This window comes from Musca domestica, unplaced genomic scaffold (genome assembly GCF_030504385.1).
Source record: "Musca domestica strain aabys unplaced genomic scaffold, Musca_domestica.polishedcontigs.V.1.1 59, whole genome shotgun sequence".
Taxonomy (NCBI): Eukaryota; Metazoa; Arthropoda; class Insecta; order Diptera; family Muscidae; genus Musca; species Musca domestica.
Window position 1 is genome coordinate 2217974 of NW_026712362.1, and position 22641 is coordinate 2240614.

Genomic DNA, 22641 nt, shown 5'->3' on the forward strand with positions numbered 1-22641 from the left:
TATACAGAGCACTGGCCTCTTCTAGAATCCCATCTTCCGCCCAACTCCCCTTTGTGTGCAGGCGCTTTGTCACCTCATCATGTCGCCATGTTATTATGTTGTTAAAGTTTGTCTTCTTGCTTTATGTGACCTGAGATAAAAATAAAGTCCTTTTTGGCTAAGGGCTGGCTGGTGTCAGAGATTCTTGGTTTGTTTCTTTTTTTCTTTTCATTTTTATTTTTTTGCGAAACAAAAAAAATTGTTGTTGATTTAAATGTGGGCCATGTTTGGTTTTTGTTCCTATTTTGTGTATTCTTTGAATTGGATGTGCGTTAGTAGTTCGTCGTCTTGTTCTCTACGAGCTGTAGTTGTTGTTGCCGTTGCACAAACTGAATGCCGTGCGGCTCAGGCCGTGGTCCTTTTGTGTCAGTGCGATTGAGCGCGCCAGTGAACGCGTGTCTTGTTTTTATTTCGGTTTTGTTTTGTTCAGCGCACTAATGAGGCTGGGTTTCCACTTGGCGTACGTGTGTGTGAGTGTGTGCTTGCTAAACGTCATCTAAAGTGAAAGTGGGCGTGCGAACATAAAGAAAGAATCTACAGAGATCACAAGTCCGCACACATCTGCAGCTTTGCATTTATTCAACTAGCGTAGGCTTGTAATCTTAAGCGGTTTGCATAGCTTTGTGTGACTTGTGTGCTTTCTTGCTGTGTTTACTTCGTGACATCTTTACCAAGCGGGCGGCAGGATGGCAGGCAGGCGTGAACCCAGCATTGCAGGCAGACGGATGTGCCCAAGAATCACAGTGGCCAGAAGTGGCATGACAAATTCAAACCTCTCCCTCCCCCCACTCACACACACCCACATTCAGCAAGGACATGCCTCATGCGTTTCCTTTGTTATTTTTTCTTTCGTTCCACTGTAAATCCACTTGAAAAACAAAACCAGCTTTAACTTTAACTAACATCTCTCATCACATCCGCAACGCTCGAAAAAAAAAACAAAAAATGAAAAAAGAAACGCCAAGTATATATTTCACTTTTTCTACCCAGCTTTACTAATGATTTACAAATAGAATATGGAACAGCAGGACAAACACAGTTAACAGCACACTCAAAGAATAAATAAATAAATGAAGAACGAACGAACGAAAGAAAGCGTCAAATACGTACACATGTATTCAGAAAAGTCACCAGGAAAGAAAAGTGAAAAGAGGGCTCCTTTGAGGTAAAAGAGGGGAGACAATTGTCTTTATTTTGTAACAAATTTAAAATAAATATTTACTTTTTTCTTCTTCTTGGTTTTTGTTTATGAACTGCATGTAAAACTAGCAGAAAATGAAAAGACAAGTGCCAAACATAAAGTCGATCCAGAACATATATCTAACTATGCCAGCAAAAAATTGGTAAGCACATATGCCACTTTTAGCATTACAAAGGCTAGTGGGGCTTTAAAAATATTTCTAAGGACTACCGTAAGGCTCCTGAATTTTCCAAGCATATTTTCAAGCAGTTCTGAGAGGCTCGTGGATTTTTAAATATATTTTCAAGCAAGGAGAACTGCTAAAAAGCTTGCGGATTTTTTAAAATATTTTAGAGGACTCCTGAGAGACTCGTGGATTTTAACAAATTTTTGGGAGGACTCCTAAGATGCTCTTAGATTTTTTAAAATATTGTCTAAAAACAGCTAAAACGGATTCCTACAAAGCCTCGTGAATTAAAAAAAAAAATACTTCTTAGAGGTTCGTGGATTTTTAAACATTTTTCTAATGAGGAGTCCTACAAAGGCTCGTGGATTTTTTAAAATATTTTGAAGGACTCCTCAGAGGCTCGTGGATTTTTTAAAATATTTTGGAGGTCTTCTCAGAGACTCGAGGATTTTTAAAAATATTTTGTAGTACTTCTGGGAGGCCCGTGGACTTTTAAAAATATTTTGTAGTACTCCTTAGAGGCCCGATGATTTTAAATATATTTTGTAAGACTCCTCAGAAGCTCGTGGATTTTTAAAAATAATTTCAAAGACACAGAGGCTCGTGGATTTTTAAAAATAATTTCAAAGACACAGAGGCTTGTGGATTTTTAAAAATAATTTCAAAGACACAGAGGCTCGTGGATTTTTAAAACTTCTTTAAAGGACTTCTCAGAGGCCCGAGGATTTTCAAAAGCATTTTGTAGGACTCCTCAGAGGCTCGTGGATTTTTAAAAATATTTTCAAAGACTCAGAGGCTCGTGGATTTTTAAAACTTCTTTAAAGGACTTCTCAGAGACCCGAGGATTTTTAAAAGCATTTTGTAGGACTCCTCAGAGGCTCGTGGATTTTTAAAAATATTTTCAAAGACTCAGAGGCTCGTGGATTTTTAAAACTTCTTTAAAGGACTTCTCAGAGACCCGAGGATTTTTAAAAGCATTTTGTAGGACTCCTCAGAGGCTCGTGGATTTTTAAAAATATTTTCAAAGACTCAGAGGCTCGTGGATTTTTAAAAATATCTTCAAAGACTCCTCAGATGCTCTTGTATTTTTAAAAATTCTTTAAAGGACTCCTCAGATGCTCTTGTATTTTTAAAAATTCTTTGAAGGACTCCTCAGGGGCCCGAGGATTTTTAAACTATTTTGTAGGACTCCTCAGAAGCTCGTGGATTTTAAAAAAATATTTTTTAGGGACTTCTCAAAGGCTCGGGATTTTAAAAAATATTTTTTAGGGACTTCTCAAAGGCTCGGGATTTTAAAAAATATTTTTTAGGGACTTCTCAAAGGCTCAGGATTTTAAAAAATATTTTTAAGGACAGCTCACAGGCCCGATGATTTTTAAAATTTTATTTTGGAGGACTCCTCTGAGGCTCGTGTATTTTTAATTATTGTATTTTTGGAGAATTTCTGTCTACAGAAGATCTTTGAAAAGTCTCAGATCTATAAAGGACATCTTAAGGCCTTCTGTCCTAAGAAGACCTGTAAAAGTACGTCTGTATGAAAGATAATTTTTCAATAGAAGTCCTGCATAAAGTCTTCAGGATAGGGAAGACTTTTCAACAATATTTTGTTCTTAGAAGACTTCAAGGCTTGAAAAAGTCATTCAGTGAAAGACCCGAGGAATACCTTTGAAACTCATTTATTCTATAGAATGCTTCTAAAAGTTCTTCTCAAAAGTAACAATACCTGTGGAAAGCCTACAAGGGACCTCCTGCCTTTAGAAGGACTATAAGAGGTCTTCTATCTACAGAAGATAGTGAAAGATTTTCCGTTGATAGAAGACCTGTTTATGGAACGCATGAAAAAGACCTTCGTAGAAGTCTTCTATATAAGACCTACAAATTCTCCTGACTATGTAGAAGACCTACAAAGAGTCCTATGTCTACATTAGACCTAAAAAATACCTACTGTGTATGGAAGTCCTGTAAACGGCATTCAGTCTGAAGTCCACGTCCTTCGCAGAGACACGGCCTTCAGGTTTCCTTTGAAGGGTTTCTTTCTGAAGGTCCGTCTATAGAGATGTCCATTAGGTTTCCTCCTAAAAATATCTTCAGACGTCTGTAGAGACGTCCTTCAGGTCGTCTATAGAGACGTCCTTCAGGTCGTCTACAGAGAAGTCGTTCAAGACGTCTATAGAGAAGTCTTTCAAGACGTCTATAGAGACGTCCTTCAGGTTCTTCCTAAAAAGTTTATCTTAAGAAGTTCGATCGCCTGTATATCAGAGTATTCCTAAAATATATCCTGCACTGGGTATAGAAATATTTCCCTCAAATTAATTCTATATCAAAACCCTTAAAACACCTAAGGGTGGAAGAGCAAATAATGTTTCGAAACAAACTTAAATAACAACTACATCAACGACGACAAACACGAAAAACAATAATGCAACCTGCATGTAATTCTAGAATTCCCTGGACGAGCAACAACAAAAAAAACCCGACCGAAGAATTCCCAAAACAGAATAACAATGACAACAAACAAAATAATATCATTAAATATGTATGTCTGAAATATGTCTGTCTCCGGCATTGCTGATGTGGAAGTAGAAGTACACAATAGATATCCATAGCCAGTTATGGGATACGATGCTTTAGGGTGGTGTCATATCCCCCACATTAAACAGCGCAAAAGGGGTTGTTTTTTTTTTCTTGGAATACTGGCTTGGCATTTTTAAGTAGCACACTAACACAAACACACACACACACGCGAAGAGGGAGAAGACAACTTAGGAAAGCTGCCTGTCTGCCAAGCCGGCAGGCTGGCAATCAAATGAAGCGAGTTAGCTGAAGAACAAAAGTTGAATTGAAAACGCCACAAGGCAAATGTTACTGAACTTGACAATTACGTAAACAAATACAACAAAAAATATTTGAGAAATTTCTATTTTTTGTTTTGTTGTTCGCTTTGTGAGGAGAGGTTTCAGGGAAATTTTGTAACAAATTCTTATCTGCTTTCAATGATTGATTGTAATATTTTGCAGAGGAATATTTTTGAAATAACTTAGCATAACTTGACACAGAAAAAAATTGTAAAAGAAAAACATGTTAAGATTCTAGATTTGTTAACAGTTAAATGCCCTTCTATGACCTATGACTACTTATACAGATAATATACAGGGTGAGATAGAAAAATGCAACAAAGTCAAACGCCATAATTATTAACTTTTTTCAAAATGTTTTTGAGTGAAAGAAAAAAAAGTCAGAAATAGCATCAAATTTAAAAATAAATTTAGATTTGTTCGAAGTGGTCACCTTTGACACGAATTATGACCTTCAAACGGTCAATGAAAACGTCACACGCTGCCCGAATGTTGATCTGCGTTATTTTGGCCCATTCTCGCTGAAGCGCTTTCATGAGGTGATCGACACTTTGGTATTTTTAGTGCCAACCTTGCTTTCCAAAATACTCCAGATACAATAGTCCAACGGATTGGTATCCGGAGATTTTGGTGGAGTGCGTTGGTGCTGAGGGAATGTCCAAGGTCTGCGGCCAAAATGTTTGCATGCGCAAGGCTTTAATACACCCTCCAAAATATTTTCGCGATAATATTCGGTATTTATTCTGATGCCATGGTCGATTAATACGATTATGGTGGCCCACACCATCACCATGGCCTTGAGCTTGAGTTCTGGTGGCCAACCGAAGGTGCACATTTTCAGCTGACCTCTTTGGCAAGTAAACACGATCATTTTGTTTGTTTACAAACTACTGGACAACGAATGTTTTCTCATCGGAGAAAACCGCTTCCGGCCAAGCGAAGCAACTCTTTAGCTCTGTTGAGTCTTTTTCCTTTCTGTTGCGGGGTAAGTTCTTGCACTTTTTGGAATTTCAATGGCTTAACTCCGAGTTCTTTTTTTAATATTATTCGAATAGAATATTGCGATATGTTCAGCTCACGAACCATTGTTCGGCCGCTGCGACACGGGTTTCGCTTCTTTACTTTTCGAAAGATTTTTTCTGCTGATGGTGCTGTTTTCTTCAATTTTTTCATCTCACACTGTACAAGGAATTTTCTCAAAAGAGGTCCTTCTACTCTCAGAAGAGCTATAAATGCTCTTGCATCGATAGAAGATATGCGGAATGATTTCTGTTTGTAAAAGAAAGCCATGAAAGCAATGTTTAAAGTTTTCCACATATAGATCACCTGTAAAACATCTCCGGTCTATAGAAGACCGTGAAAGGCTTCTCTGCCTACAAAAGGCCTGAGAACACTTATATTTCTAAAAGGCCTACTTTCTGTTTTAAAAACTCTGTACATTTTCTATCCAAAGAAGACCTATCCATCTAAAGGAGCGTGATAGGAGACCTTTTCGAGGTCTTCCGTCTGAAGAAATCTTGTAAAACGTTTTCTGCCTATAGAAGATCTGCAAGAAGGAAAAATTCGTCGGTAAAGACACGGTTTTTGGGGTCGCCTATAGAAACACGACCTTAAGTCAGCCAATAGATGACCTTTGGTCGTATAGAGAAATTTGGGGTCTTCTACAGATACCTTCTTTGAGTCGCCTATAGATACCTTCTTTGGGTCGTCCTTTGAGGCACTTTTAGAAGATTCTCTTTGGTCGCCTATAGAAACTCCCTTCAGGTCGTCCATAAAGACAGTCTTTAGGTAGTCTACAGAAGCTCTCTGGTCATCTATGGAGAGAGGTCGTCTATAGAGACGTCCTTCAGGTCGTCTATAGAGACGTCCTTCAGGTCATCTATAGAGACGTCCTTCAGGTCGTCTATAGAGACGTCCTTCAGGTCGTCTATAGAGACGTCCTTCAGGTCGTCTATAGAGACGTCCTTCAGGTCGTCTATAGAGACGTCCTTCAGGTCGTCTATAGAGACGTCCTTCAGGTCGTCTATAGAGACGTCCTTCAGGTCGTCTATAGAGACGTCCTTCAGGTCGTCTATAGAGACGTCCTTCAGGTCGTCTATAGAGACGTCCTTCAGGTCGTCTATAGAGACGTCCTTCAGGTCGTCTATAGAGACGTCCTTCAGGTCCAGGAGAGCAGCCACTGGATTTATTTTTTTAAAATATTTTTTAAAAACTCACCATTTTGTTCTTTTTTTTTTTGTCTAAAAATTATTATTTTTTGACACGATAAATGACTTCCTGAAACTATTAAAATCATTTGACAGTACTTTTAAAGAGGGCAGGGAGATTTTTGACAGAGTGCTTCAAAAATATTTTTAAAACTACGATTCTTGGCAAAATATTGATTGAATGTTCTAGAAAAAAACACGATTCTTTGCCAAAATACATATATTCGTTAAAATGTATACGATTCTGGAGGAGACAGTTTTTTTTGTTTTTTTTTTTAAGTATTAAATTTCAATATTTTTTTGTTAGAACGAGTTTTTAAATTACTTCATTTTTTTAATCCACGATTTTTATGTGGGATATTTTTGAAAGAGTCATTCAAAATTAATTCCAAGATTCTTGGCCTGGAAGATTAGAAATTGGAATAAAATATTGACCATGCAAACATATATAAAAATCCACCATTTTGGTAAGGAAACCAGGAAAATATATTTTTCTTAATCCACTTTCTTTCCTTATACCGTATAATCCCTTCTATCCACGATTGTTGAGGAGACAGTTTTTTAAAAAACTATTTAAGAATCGTGACGATTTTTGGTCAGAAAGATTTTAACAAATTACGCCATTTTTTTAATCCACGATTCTTTGCTAGGAGTTTTTGAAAAAGTCTTTCAAAACAAATTCCAAGATTCTTGGCCAGAACGTTTGAAGAATCGTCAAAAATATTCAAGATGTAAAAATGTGTAAAAATTCATCATTTGGGCTAAGAAATCCAGGGAAATAATTTTTAAAAATAAAATCCACTTTTCTTACTTATATCATGAAATATCCTCGTGTTATATGCTGAAAAAATTAAGACTCAAAATTAAGAAATTTTCCCTCCTCGTTTGAACTGTCAAATCTCCACTTCTCAGATTTGTATTTTTGATAAAAAAAAAGTTGTCTATAAATGCCCACAATATCCCTCCTGTTCCCAATTTCGGTCTCTCAATCCTCTTCGAATAGTCAAAAAATGCCACACACACACATAATAACTTTTAAATACAAAATCTGCTACTTCCTGCAAACACTCATTGTCACTCTCTACAACAGATGATGATTGTCCCGCTACACAACCTAATACAATTTTCAAGTCATCAAAATACTGTCGTAAAATTGTTATCAAGATTCAGATTTGGCACATTCACACACACACACACACAACATGAAACAAAAAAGAAGTAACAGCGACTGACATCTGTTCAAATCCTTAGTTTATGATGTCAAGGCGCCACACACACTCACTCACACACACTCTACAGAAGTTAAAAAATCAAAGATAAAATACATAATAACCAGGAACAAAACAATAAAAACGAATTGAGCAAAATTGCATCTCCTTCTGCTTTCATTTCTTAAAAAATAAAAAAGAAAGAACAAAAGGACGAACAAAGAAAAAGGATCTTAACTATGTCTTGCCAATAAACATTTATGGCAACGCATTGCAAGAGAATCATATCTTTTCAGTTAGGTTACGAAGATATCACACTCGGTCTTTTGTAATCATACTTCTCTCATTCTCTTCTGTGACAGCCACCCTCACTCACTCGCTCGCTCGCTCATTCACTTCACTCACTCACCTGCCATGTCACGTTATCATGCGACCTAAGGTGGTTGTTGCAAACCAAATTTAGTGTTTGTCACTGGAGCCAGGCAAAAAAAGAACACAGAGACCCTCACGCCCTCACTTGGCTCGATATCTGTTTTTCTAAGTCAAGCTGAGTACACACACACAAAAGAATAAACCCTTAGGTAATTGAGAGTATCTGAAGGTGTTTGGAAAAATGTGTGTGGAAGGGGCAGGGTTGCCATTTTAGATGTCTATTTTACAAAAAAAAAAAAAAAAAAAAAAAAAAAAAACTGAATTCTAGATCTGATGCGAGTAAAATGAATATTATTTAAGAAAACAAGAATTGCTCAATTTTCTTAAAATTTCATTTCTTTAATTTTTGAAAAGTGAATGTCATCGACTTCTAGCAGATGACCACAAGGAGGTTTCTTCAAAGAAGTCTACGATAATTTACCTTCAGATAAATTCTTGAGAAGTACTTGTCCTTTGGTAAGACCTCTTTTTTTCACCCTCTCTTGATGGAGATATTTTTAAAGCAGAAAAGACCCAACATCCTACCTTTGAGCATCCGGATTGAGAGGACCAAAATAAGGTCTAAAATAAAAGGAATTTTCTCCACACTTTCTATACCCTCCACCATAGTATGGAGGTTATATTACGTTTGTCATTCTGTTTGTAACACCTCGAAACATACATTTTAGACCCCACAAAGTATATAAATATTCTTGATCAGCATAACATTCTATGTCGATTTAGCGATGTCCGTCCGTCTTTCCGTCTGTGGAAATCACTCTAGCTTCCGAACGAAATGAAGTAGGTTGAAAAAAAATTCACTTTAATGTATATTATGTCTGCAGGACTTTTGGTATTGAAAATTGGCCACTTAGATCCTCGTTTTGGTATAGCCCCCATATAATGGTACCTCCCTACTTCCGGTATTTTGGTGATTTAAGCGACATTATTCACCGGAATTGTTTCAAATTTGGTATTTAAAGTTCCTAATAGATGCTTCAGCCCATGCCAGAAAATTGTCTGTGCAGGTCCACGTCTTCGTATAGCCCTCATAAAACGGTACCTCCCGATATTCGGTATTTTGATGATTTTAGCGACATTGTTCACCGGAATTGTTTCAAATTTATTATTCAAAGTTCGTAACGGATATTACAGCCTAAGACAGAAAACTATCTGTGCAGGTACCATCTTTATACTAGATATTGTGTTGATGGAAATTTTAGGCTGTGTAAAATTTAAAATGAATCAGATGCATTTCGCGTTTTATGAGCTTCATATTTATTCAAAATATTGAGTACGGTACGATGTGTTCCATCTTGACACCAGATCTTGTGTTAGTAAAAATATTTGAATGGCTGAAATTTTTAAAGAAAGTTCTGTTATATTCTAAATTTTGACGTCTTTTTTTGTGGAGGTACCAGAAGGAGGGGACCGCTATAACCCATCTTCTGACTTAATCTTGTATAGCTACAAATATTGAGATGTATGCAATTCACAGACAATCACACATTTATTCGACATTTTACAAGAGTCATAATTATTCAAAAGTTTGACCCTTGTGGGGTAGGTACTTGATGGAGTAAACCGATATTGTCCATTTTTCCTCCTGACCTAGTGCTGATGAAAATATTAGGATTTGCTAAGTTTACACAAAATTGGATGACCCTTTCTAGTTCTGAAAGTATATTATTTTCGGAGAAAATTTTGTGATAGGGGTACCAGAAGGAGTGGACCGATAGTGCTCATATTCGGATTTGATCTAAGTTTGAAAATAATATGACAATGTACCAAATTTAGATCGAATCGGATACTCTTTTCGAGAAATCGGATACTCCCTCCGTTTGCACCGGCCAGCCAGATAGACGGACGAACATTGCTAGATCGACTCCAAGAGTCCTGAAATGGATTTGATCCAAAGAGATCTAGAGTCTAAAACCGTGATGTGGATGAGGCACATTTTGGCCGTATCTGTAGCCATATGACCGAGACCACGGTACCACTCAATATTCGGAGTTTTGATGAATTTAGCGACATTATTCTGCGAAATTGTTTCAAATTTGGTATTTGTAGTTCGTAATGTGTACTACAGCCTAAGACGGAAAATTGTCTGTGTAGGTCCACGTCTTCGCCCCCACGTCCACGTAAAGCCCCCATATAACGGTACTACCCGATATTCGGTATTTTGATTATTTTAGCGATATTTAAATTCTTTCCAGAGGTAGGTTTTTGCGCCCTGATTCCGGATTTCCATGTTTTTTTAAGGTACGTACAAGGATTCTCTAATATTTGACTCGTCCGGATTCAAGGCTCGGGTTAGACTCTGATAAATTAAACCTTTATGGAAATATAGGTATCATTTGAAAGCTTATGAAAATAAGTATCCCACATGTGGTCACCTTATTTAAGACTTTATATCTAAATTAACGACTTTTGGACCCGATTTTTTAAGAAAGCTCCACTATATCTACACAATTTATATATCAAATCTACATTCTGGCCATTCCAAAATGCTATAATATGTGATATTATTTTTCCTGGATCCAGAAACATGAGGATTTGAACCCGGAGATCCTGATTATATTCCGTACATAGAGCCAATTTTTTTTTCAAAATTTGATGCTATTTTAGGTCGTTTAGATTTTTTCCTAATTTTCTCCTTTTTTGTCCAACAACGGCTACGCGAACCAAAGTTTTTCTTGATTTGATACAGTTTTACAAATAGCCGGTCTTCGGCCGGGACTTACGATTATCTCTTTGGATTCTCTGCTCTCTTGGCTTTTCTCCAGATAGTTCTTTTTTCGTTTTTTTGAGAAGACATTTTTCATAGGAGGTCTATTAGCCTATGAGAGAATCTTAAGCCCTGAAATTCTTCTGTCAAGGGCCTTCAGAAGGCAGCTTTTCCATGGATAAAGGTCTCCAGTTTTTCGATGACAGTTAATGGAGAGAAGACCACCACCTCCTTTATAAACGGGAGATTTTCTAGCATTTTATGAAGAGAGGTCTTTCTGATCTTCAATAATTCGCAAACTTTCTGCTCTCATAAGGGCTTGAGACCTTTTGCTCTTCAATGTGCTGAATCCTGAGTGACCTTCTGCTTCTCTGGACCTACCTATCATAAGCCATTACAATATTCAAGTGCGAAACTTAAAAAAAAAATCGGTGAATAATGTCGCTAAAATCATCAAAATACCCAATATTGGGGTATACCTTTATAGGGTGGCTATACGAAGACGTGGACCTGCATAGACAATTTTCTGTCATTACTTACGAACATCAAATACTAAATTTGAAAGAATTCCGATGAATATTGTCGCTGAAATCATCAAAATACCGAATATCGGGAGGTACCGTTATATGGGGTCTATACCTAAACTTGGACCTATATGACCCATTTTCAATACCAAAGTCCTGCAGACAAAAAATACATTTGAGTAAAATTTTATCATTCTACTTCAATTCGTTCGGAAGCTAGAGTGATTTCCACAGACGGACAGACGGACGGACATCGCTGAATCGACATAGTTTTTTATGCTGATTGTGGGGTCTAAAATGTATATTTCGAGGTGTTACAAACGGAAAGCCAAATTTAAATACCTTAAATATACTTTTTACTATGGTGGAGGGTATTAAAAGAATGGTGGCTGCACATATTATGTCTTTTATGCGAAGAGCTTAGCTACCACTAAGAACCCGAAATGTCAAATTGCTGCTGATTTAGTGCTGATACCCCGAAAATACCAAACATGCGAAGATAACCTTAAAAAAGCGGATACACAAAAAATATGAACCACCATTGGACCAACAACATTTGTCTGTTTCGAGAAAAAGATATTTCAATATTTGCATCTCCATTTGATTGGAGCTGCGAGAGAATATTTTATCTGCATTTGTGACATGTTTAAGTGCGAATAATAATTATACCTGAAAATTTGTTCCATATCACAATTTTGACATTATTCCAAAATATTGTGTCTTACGCGGAACAAATATATAAAGTCAAAAATTACATATGGAACACTACAGCATGATCCCGACGATATGGAAGATGTACCTATATGCCGAGCAATGTAGCCCATTTCGAGGTGTTGCCAAGGAATTGTCAAATTTAATATGCCATATGGTGGAGGTTAAAATACAGAAAAATCTGTAACCACAAAATTCATTTACGACTATCGAATTTGGCTTCCTCTGGAGTGATTTTTTTCCGACAAATTCAAATCTACTCTTTAACTCTGGCCCAATTTGGTAACCCATTCGAGCACCATCTCTGTGCATAGTGCATAGCTATATTGTGTCGAGTTCCGCATAATTGAAAGCGATGGGAGAAGGGTTCAATTGCACAATTTAAGTCTGGTGTCATATGATATTCATGTCATCATCATCATCGTCATCACAACCACACTTGCTCTCTGTGTCTTCTATGGCTCCCTTCCATTTGTCGTCGTCGTTGTCATTTCTCAGTTTCAGTATTTAGCAACATCGTCTCACAACATATGACACCGAAATGGGGAAAAAAAGCTATCACACACACACCCCCATTCACATTCATAGCCATCTATTCCATCCATCCACCTATCTATCCGTCTCCATTCGTTCATCCATCTTTCCAAAGACATTTCTATCAATTTCATTTGAGTTCGGGGGGGGTTTGAGGTGTTGTTTGCCTCTGTATGGCCCGTTTTGTTTGCCAGCGTCTACTCCGTGTTTTTTTTTTTGTTGTTGTCAGAGACTTCATACCTTTCAGTTGTTTGTTGGTTGTGTTGTTTTTTTATCATTCATCCCTATAATAATTGTTTGCTTCCTTGGCTTAGCAGCATGTTTTGTTTTTTTTGTTGTTGGGTCTGAACATGGTGCGTGTGGTATTGACGTAATATGTGTGAGTGTGTGTGCGCTGTCTGTCTGTCTGTCTCGCTGCATTTGTTTGTTGGGTTGCACGCCTTTCAGCAGACACTTTAGTTTGGCTTTATTTATTTACATAAATGTTTTCCTCTCTTTCTCTCTCTCTCTCTTGATCTCACACACCCGCTCTTTGGGTTTGTTTCCTTCTTTATTTGCCTGGTTTAGTCTTTGCATTGTTTTGCGGTTGAATACCATTGCTTATGGCTGCTGCCGTTGTTGTTTTTTTCTCTGTGCCATAATGTGTGCGTGCCTCCGTGTGTGTGTGCAAAATTATTGACTCCGTTATATTGTTTGCTTCCTTTGAGTGTTGTATCCTTTTAAGGATATTCATAAATGTTCCAATAGGTATCCATGTGCGTCTGAGTCTGAACGTGTGTGTGTCTTTGGATGAATGCAGGCAGATGTCTCGCCTGAACCTTAATTAAGGTGTTTATAAGGAAATACTTGAGTTCGGTCCTCGACGTTAATGAGATGTGACACACTTATTGGAGATGTAATAGAGGAGCAATAGGCTTTATATGGATGATCCTCTAATAATGTAACGAAGGTTTAGGGTTTTATATAAATATTTTTAAGGACTCATCAACGCCCAAAAGAAACGGCCATAGCTGGAATCTTGAAATTTTGCGGAAGGGTCACTCTTGGTCCGAAGGGGTCAGATAAGGTTGGTTTTTTTGGAAATTCGAACTAAAACATTACGAAACGTATTGAAAATATGGTACCCTTTCGTATTTGAGGAAGCAGTAGAGTTAGAGTTGTGAAGAGTTAGAACTAAAAAACATGAAATTTTGGAATGGGAATCAAGGTTGAGGTGGAGTAGGGTCGATGTAAGTGAGTTGTTTTATAGGTGTGTAATCATGCATACGAAAAGTACTAAACGGTACTAAATTTAGTACAAATTTGAATTTTTAATTGAAGAAACACTAGAGATAGAATTCTGAAATTTGGAATAATTTGGAATTATGGAGTGCAGGCTAGATGAACCAAAGGGTTTTTGGAAACTTGCACAATAAGTACGTGAAAAGTACTAAAATGTACTACATTTGGTACCATTTCCTGTCATGTAAACGGTAAGAGCCTAAAACTTGAAATTCGGAAAGGTAATCAATATTGTGGTTGAGTAAAGTCGATGTAAGGGGGTAGTTTCGGAAGTGTGTACTCATGTATACGAAAAGTACTAAACGGTACTAAAATTAGTACAATCTGAATTTGGAGAAACGGATGGAGCAGAAACACTAAAATTTGAAATTAGCATTACTGGCGGAGTGTGAGATTGGAATATGGAGGAAGTTTTCGAAATTTGTTCTCATGTGCACAAAAAGTACTAAAATGTACTATATTTGGTACGATTTCGTGTCATGTGAAACTTGACATTTGGGAAAGATAACCAAGGTTAAGGAGTAGAGCCGATATAAGTGGATAGTTTTAGAAGTGTGTACGCATGCATACGAAAAGTACTAAATGGTACTAAATTTAGTACAATTTGAATTTGGAGGAAAGGATGAAGATGAACTCCTAAAATTTGGAATAAACATTACTGGCGGAGTGCAGGATTGTAATGTGGAGAAAGTTTTCAAATTTGTACTTATGTGCACGAAAAGTACTAAATGGTACTAAATTTAGTACAATTTCGATTTGGGTGAACCGATAGAGCTAGAATTCTAAAAATTAGGAATAAGATTACTCTTGTATTCTTGAACTGAGAAATGTAGGTAGTTTTGGAAATTCGTACTTATGTGCAGTAAATGGTACTAAATTTGGTACCATTGTAATTTCGGGAAAACCAATAGAGTCGGAATCCTGAAATTTGGAAATAAGATTACTATAGCATTGTAGGACTGAAATATTTTCAAAATTCGAACTTATGTGTACTAAATTGTACTCAATTTGGTACAATTTGGATTTTGAGAGAACCAATAGAGTTGGAATCATGAAATTTGGAAATAAGATTACTGTAGCTGTAGTACTGAGGTATATAAAAAGTTTTCGAAATTTGAACTTATGTGGACTAAATTGTACTAAATTTGGTACAATTTGGATTTTAAGAGATCCAATAGAGTTGGAATCCTGAAATTTGGAAATAAGATTACTATTGCATTGTAGGACTGAGATATGTATGTAGTTTTGGAAATTCGTACTTATTTGTACTTAATGGTACTACAGTTTGGATTTGGGTGAACTGATTCTGAAATTCGAAAATTAGATTTTTATTGGACTGTATGATGGACGGTAGTTATGCATATTTGTGCTTAAGTGTACTAAATGGTACTAAACTTAGTGCAATTTGGATTTGGATGGACCAACAGAGCTGGTATCCAAAAAATTGAATAAAATATTACCCGCGGAGTGTAGGATTGGGATAGATGTAGGTTGTTTTGGAATTTTGTACTTATGTGTACTAAATGATACTAAATTTGGATTTGGATGAACCGAGGCTGATATTGAGAAATAAGATTTTTATTAGATTGTGTGATGCAGGTTGTTAAGTATATTTGTACTTATATGTACTAAATGGTAACAAATTTAGTACAAATTGGAATTGTTGTGAACCGATAGAGTTCGAGCTCTGAAATTTGGAATGAGAGTCACTAACGGAGTGTGGGACAGATATACTAAAGGACTTTTGGAAATTTGAATTTAATGTTACGAAAAGTTCAAAAATGGTACAAAACTTCTACAATGGTACCATTTGTTATTATGTAAATGGACAGAGCTAAAACTTGAAATTATGTATTAGAATCATAGTTGGAAAGTAAGTTTGATATATGAGGGAGGTTATGGAAATGTGTACTAAGTGAGCGAATTGTACTAAATGGTACTCAATTTGGAACAGTTTGATTCAGGGTGAATAGATGAGGCTGAAATGTTTAATTTTTTTATTGGGGTTCCAGGTAGGTGGTAAGTTAGGGGTTTTTTGAAATGTGTACTACAAGTGCACAAAAAGTACTAAATAGTACTATAATTGGTATTGGGGAACAGATGATTCTGGAAATCTAAAATTTGGTATTATAGTCGTTGTACATGTGTAGGCTTTACATATGGAAGTGATTTCCAAACCAGACCTCAAACCCAGATACCAAGAGATTCCTCAATATCAAATTTGAGAATTTGATATCTATTCCTCGACCATATTCCAAATACAAATAATACTTTTCGTACAATTAAAGTACTAAATGGTACTATATTTGGAATATGGTGGAGGAATATATAGTGATATAAAATTCTCAAATTTGACATTGAGGTATCTCTTGATATCTGGGTTTGAGGTCTGGAGGGGATTTTAGAAATGAGTACAATAGTTTTACAAAAAGCACTAAATAGTACGAAATTTGGAATTTGGTGAAGAAATAGATATGAAATTCTGAAATTTGATATCGGTGTACCTGTTGGTGGTAGGCTTGTGATAAAAAGGTGGTTGTGGAAATGTGCGCTACAAGTTCACGAAAAGTTCTAAATAGTACTGTTTTTGGTACAATTTGGTATAGGGGAACAGATAGTTCTGGAAATCTGAAATTTGTTATAAGGGTCGATGTTTATGTGTAGCCTGGACATATGGAGATGATTTTGGAAATGAGTACTAAAATTGTAGGACCTCACTAAATAGTACGGAATTTGGTATTTGGTGAAGGAATAGTGATAAAATTCTGAAATATGATATTAAGGTCCCTCTTGGTATTTGGAATTAAGATCTTGAGGTTTTTTTCTTTGAAAATTACTACTTTAACTGTACGAAAAATACTAAATAGCACGAATTTTGGTAGTTGGTGAAAAATAGGACACAATTCTGAAATTTGTTATTGAGGTCCCCTTTGGAAAGGTTTTCTTTTGGAAATTAATTTTTTGGAAATGACTGTAGGAAAGATGCTAAATACGAAGTACGAAACTGAGTTCTTGGTAAAAAATAGGGACACAATTCTGAAATTTGATATTGGGGTCATTTTTAGTGGTTTGTAATAACGAGCTGGTATTGGAAATGTGTACTACAAGTGTACGAAAAGTATTAAATGATACTATATTTGGTACAATTGTACGAGACGTTCTGAATGGTGCTATATATGGTATTCGGTGAAGAGATAGATATACAATTCTAAAATTGTATATTTAGACAACTGTTGGTACCGAGGTTGAGATCTGGGAGATCGGAGATGGGTTCGGAAATGCGGTCTATAGTTGTTCGAAAAGTACCAAATTCAATTAAATTTAGTATTGGGTGAAGGAATAGAACTGAAACCATGACATCATCTGATAAAAATATTTCAACGTACCAGATTTAGACTTTATCGACTACTTCTTTCACTTTTTATATGAAATGATGATAGGGGAAAAATGTGTCCAGATGTAGTCGGCCGAAGTAACCCACTACGAGTACGTCGAATGCTGATAAAAATATTGGAATAAAAATAGTAGTAGCTTAAGTTCAAGGTCTTCTGTATCGCATAATGGTTCTAATTTCCGAATTTTCAAAAATACCACCTCATTCAGCCCCCTATCTCAAATTTCAAATATGTTATCAAAAAATCTCCATGCTACAAAAATTCATTATGACCCTCTTGCAGAAGTTTTTAAGGCCCTTCATAAATAATCTACTTGGATTCTTGCACAAATCTCAAATCTCTCATTCATAGCCAATTTCAAAACATATTTTCAATATCCCTGCGATGATACAAATTCGACGGATAAACAAAACAAAAAAAAAAAATAACAATATTGGAAAATTTCAAAACTCCTTGAATACAAAAATTCAACAACCAAAGTTGTTTTTCAGATGAGGGTTCTATCCTACTTTAACTCCATTTCCTAGCGAAAACTTTATCTCTCTCTACAAATTGCCATTGTGAAATGAAATTCCTTTTTCTTTCTTTGGCAAAACTTTTCTTAAGTCATACTCAGATTACAATACCGGGTATTCTGGTAGTCGCATTGAGTCTAATACCATTTCAAATAATTTCAACAATTGAAAATTTTTGGAACAAATAGTTTTACAACATCTTATCTTCTTTTTGGATTTTCTTGGTTGCTCAGTTGGAAATCATCATTGCGTCTCTTTAGCCTGGTTGCTAATTTTTTATCGTCAAGGACAATAGAGACAATGGTCACACACATAGAACGAAAATAGTGCCGTAATTGCAAGGCGCTAGCTGGCGTTAGTCGGCGGGGTTTGTTTTGTTTCACCGAGTGTGTGTGTTTGTTTGTATCCCGATGGGAGTAAATTTTGTCTTGAGTGGTGAATGGTGTGCTGGTGGTGGTATGTGTTAGTAAATTGACTTTTAGTTAGACTAGGCTAACTAACATATTTCTGCCACCGCCACCACCATTTACCGTCACCAATACAACCACCATCTCTATATTCGTTGGGAATACACAACCACCATTAAACCTCTGTGAAAATTGGTTATAAACAATTTTTTTTGGAGTGTGTGTGTGGTGAGCTCACACGAATCAAAGAGAGTAACTTTGATCAGTAATGCTAATGTGGCGATTTTTATACCCTAAGCCATATGGCTGCCTTTATCATCAAAATGATTATATAAGACCCTAGGCCTGTTTGAACCAAATCCGATTCAGATCATTTAAAATCGATCTAGGCGTGTCCGTCTGTCTGGCTGATGCTCACAACAAGTCTCGAAGGGATTAGCCGATTTGGTTTAAATTTTTTTTTAATCATCAAAAATTTGGTAAATAATTATAAAATTTAGATCGAGCTCGGAGATGAGCAATATCGGTACATACCTTTTGGTACCTCCACTACAAAAGCTCAAAATCCGAAAAAAATTATCTCATAGAACAAAATAGGATCATCTGATTTTGAGCAAATTTCGCAAATCCTAATATTTTTATCAGTTCTAGACAATATTGGCCCACTCCAGCAAGTACACCCCCTCCACCACCACACAACGGGTCAGAATGATGAATAGGAAAAACGCCCATAAAATATGAAATACTCATCTGATTCTCCTCAAGTTTCGCACCTCAATATATCTACCAAAATAAGATCTGATATGAATAATGATAGGGCGCACTCCTCCATCCAGTAGCTTCCCTCCCAAAGGGGTTAAAATTTTGAATAATTTTAACTACCATAAAATGCGAAATAAGCATCAGATTCTCTTCAAATTTTACGAATCTCAGTACTTTTAGGAACGCAAGTTCTGGTATAAATTTAGAACGAATATTCTGGTACCTCCCCCGCAAGAGGGGTTAAAATTTTGGATAACAAAAAGACTCATAAAATCCTATTTGTTCATCCAATACCAAATTGTACCAAATATTCCACAACCAACTCTTCATAACAAACTTACCACCCGCAGGGACTCAAATTCCAAATTTCAGAATTGTGTCCCTTTTCCTTCTTCATATACCAAACATTGTACCATTTAGTGCCTTTCGTGCCATTATAGTACACATATACGTGAAAAGCGACCCCAATACCAAATTGCAGATTTCAAGCACTATCTTTTCACATAATACCAAATTGTACCATTCGTAGTACTGTTTAGTACTTTTCGTGCACTTGTAGTATGCATTTCCAAACCCACCATTTTTTCACAACCTACAACTAATGGTGGCTCCAATAGAAAATTTCAAAATTCCTGCTTCATCCGGTCACCCCAAAGGCAAGTGGTTCCAAATTTAGTACCATTTAGTACAGTTCACACCTTTAAGTAAACATTTCTACATTCACCTTCATACATACAAATTTTCCAAATTTGAGATATCTAGCTCTACTGCTTCCTCAAATACCAAGAATGTTCCCAATGGTATTTTAGGAGTCAGTATAACTAGATCTCTTAAATATATAAAGTACCTTTTAATTCATTTCATTTTAGTACAAAATTTCCTTAATCCCAGCCTTATCTGACTCCTGCGAACCAAGAGTGACCTTCACCCAAAATTTCAAGATTCTAGCTTCAGCCGTTTCGTCTGGGCATTGATGAATTGTTAAGTCAGTCACTCAGTCAATTACTTTACTCTTTTATTTATATAGATTTGGCGGTTTTTTCACTTCGATAAGTTTAGCCACACTGCCACAGTCATCATATCCGCTCTCTTTCTGCCCCCATATTAAGTAATGGTTGGTAGCACTCATCTACTGGTAATAGCCATTGCTTGAATGCTATATTTTCTTTATTTCATTTTTGGGTTAACTCACAATTATGCAGGTTGATGAGAATAGAGCAAACTGTATAAACTCTCACCCAGTCTAGATGAAGAGAAACATTAGTTACGCTATATTTGTTACGCTTAATCATGATTGCACATTTACTCATTCGTTGGTATCCCTTTTTCTTCACTGTGGGTTTCCATAGCTATTGTTATTGTATTACAATTGCGTGTAAGTGAGAGCCAGTTAGATGAATTGTTGTTTACCTGTCTCAATGAGAGAGTGTGTGTGTGGATGAGAGTGAACGATTGTCATGGCATTGTTTCCTGGGTAGTTTATTTGGTGTGTGTGTTCATGAGTGCTTGATTGTGGTGTTTTGCTGTTTCACTCTATCTCTCTCTCTCTCTTTGCCCCCTCTAAACTTTGCCATCCACAGTCATTGTGTTCAGTTACCAACAAAACGTTGAGTTGCACTTGTCGTTCCGTCGTCCGTTTCTACAACATTCGTTCATATATTTTTTCAACTGTTTATATTCCTTTTTTTATTTCACAATAACAACCGCAACAACAACAAAAAAATTCGAGAAAGAAAAAAAAAATAATTCACCTGCACCACCTGTAAAATTTTGTGACTAGCGGTTTTTCGTATTCTTCGGTATTGTCGGTTTCAAAGCAATGCTGTTTACTTGAAAGCAAGAAAAACGGCAACGTATAGCATTGTTTCGCGTTAAAGTCTTGAAAGGAGCACAACAAAAAATAATAGCAACAACACCACAATAATAAGAAAAAAAGTGAAAAAAGTATAACAAAATAAGAAATTATAAAAGACAAGCAGAACAATTGCTGCTACTACCCATAGAGCCTTCATAAGCAGGTGATTTTCTTTATTCTTCTGCTTTTGTAATAATTCTTATTTTATGTCTGTCTGTGTGTGTGTGTGTGTAAAGGGATTTTAACACATTCAGCAGGATTTGCCGAATGACTTTTGTCCATTGTTTGCTGGGATTATAAAGCATTTTTCCGATTTTTTTCTACTGTTTTTTTTTCTGCATTATCATGTTTCTTAAAACCCAGTAATTCTATTGGATTGTAGTTAAAGTCAAAAAAACACCTTCCTTTTCGGTAGACCATTAAATAAATGTCATGATATTTGAAAATTAAATAGAAATAGAAAATGAAATAAAAAATATTAAATACTAATCTCAATTTTTTTTTCTAATTGCAGGTATGTTTCTGACAATTTCCAGTGGATTATTGGGATATAATTTAAAATTCAAGATGGTAGGTTTAAGGGAAGTGAATTGAATGTGTGTTTGAAAAAAAAATTGGAAAAGATGAAATTAAATATATTTTTTAAAAAGAATAGTTAAAAAATCAAACTTAAATTTAAAAAAAAAGAATAAATAAATAATTAAAAAATTATTATTATGAGAAATTGGATTTCTTCCAAGTTGGAAAAAATGTATGTGAAAATACTATAATTTGAATAAAAAATTAAGTCATTGTTATAACAAACCATGGCAACCGTCATAACCAAGGCAACATAACACTAAGCCATACGAAAGAAAAAAAATGTTAAAAGGCCTAGAGAGTTCTAGTGAAAATATTGTGAAACTCAATTAGCTTATTTCAGATTGTGAAATAGACAGAAAAAATAAAACTAAAAGTGTTAAAAAAATAAATAAATAAATAAAAAATAAATAAAATAAAATAAATTAAAAACAAAAAATAATAAATAAATAAAAAATAATTATATTAAAAATAAGTGAAAATTATAAGAAATTGAAGTAAGTGTTTAAGAAAATGAAAAAAAAATTCTACAATTAAAAAAAAAACTTGAACCGTAATTACAAAACAGTGTGTGAAATCATTATGGTAACCATAGAAAATATGTAACAATGAAATTAATGTTTTCAAAATTAAAAAAAAATCCACCCCTAAAATCCCACTGTGAAAATTATTATATTTCCATGGTAACAGAAAAAGGACAATCGTGAAATTGACAAATTAAAAAAAAAAGTACAATAAATATATATGTTTTTACTAACATAAAAAAAATAAAGAAGTCATAAGTAAATAATAAAGCTAGTAATTCAAAAATAAATAATGAAATACAAAAATATAAAAATATAATAATAAATAAATAATGAAGAATATTAATAAATATATATAAATAAATTAAAAAAAAAAATAAAAAAGTATTCAAAATATAATAATAAAAAACAAATAGTAACACTGGGAAATTTCAAGTGATGATGATCGGTGTTCGGTTAGTAGATCAAAATCCCAAAAGAGTTTTGGGTTCCTAGGAAAATGTGTTTTCTTAGGCCCCATTGCATATGTAGCCTTGACCATAACCAAAGAGGACCTCAAATATTTTGCTCTACACTTCGCAAAATTTAAAAAAGATATTAAATATTAAATATGACACATGGGACATGTAGAATCATTTGTACCAAATATGGTTTATGTCGGTCTAAGTTTTGGTATATTTTTGCTAAAAGTTTTTCATACCAATTTCGTCAAATTTTGGTAACTTGAGTTCTTGGTAAG

At 35.3% G+C, this 22641-nt stretch overlaps 1 long non-coding RNA gene across 1 annotated transcript in view; it reads left to right on the forward strand.

Moving 5' to 3' along the window:
• LOC109613559 (uncharacterized) overlaps positions 1-21766 on the forward strand; it is a 230165-nt gene extending 208399 nt beyond the window's left edge. Inside the window, exon 4 of the long non-coding RNA XR_009343726.1 lies at positions 21314-21766. This is a non-coding gene — a long non-coding RNA (uncharacterized LOC109613559). The remainder of the gene's footprint in view (positions 1-21313) is intronic.
• The last annotated feature ends 875 nt before the right edge of the window (positions 21767-22641 follow it).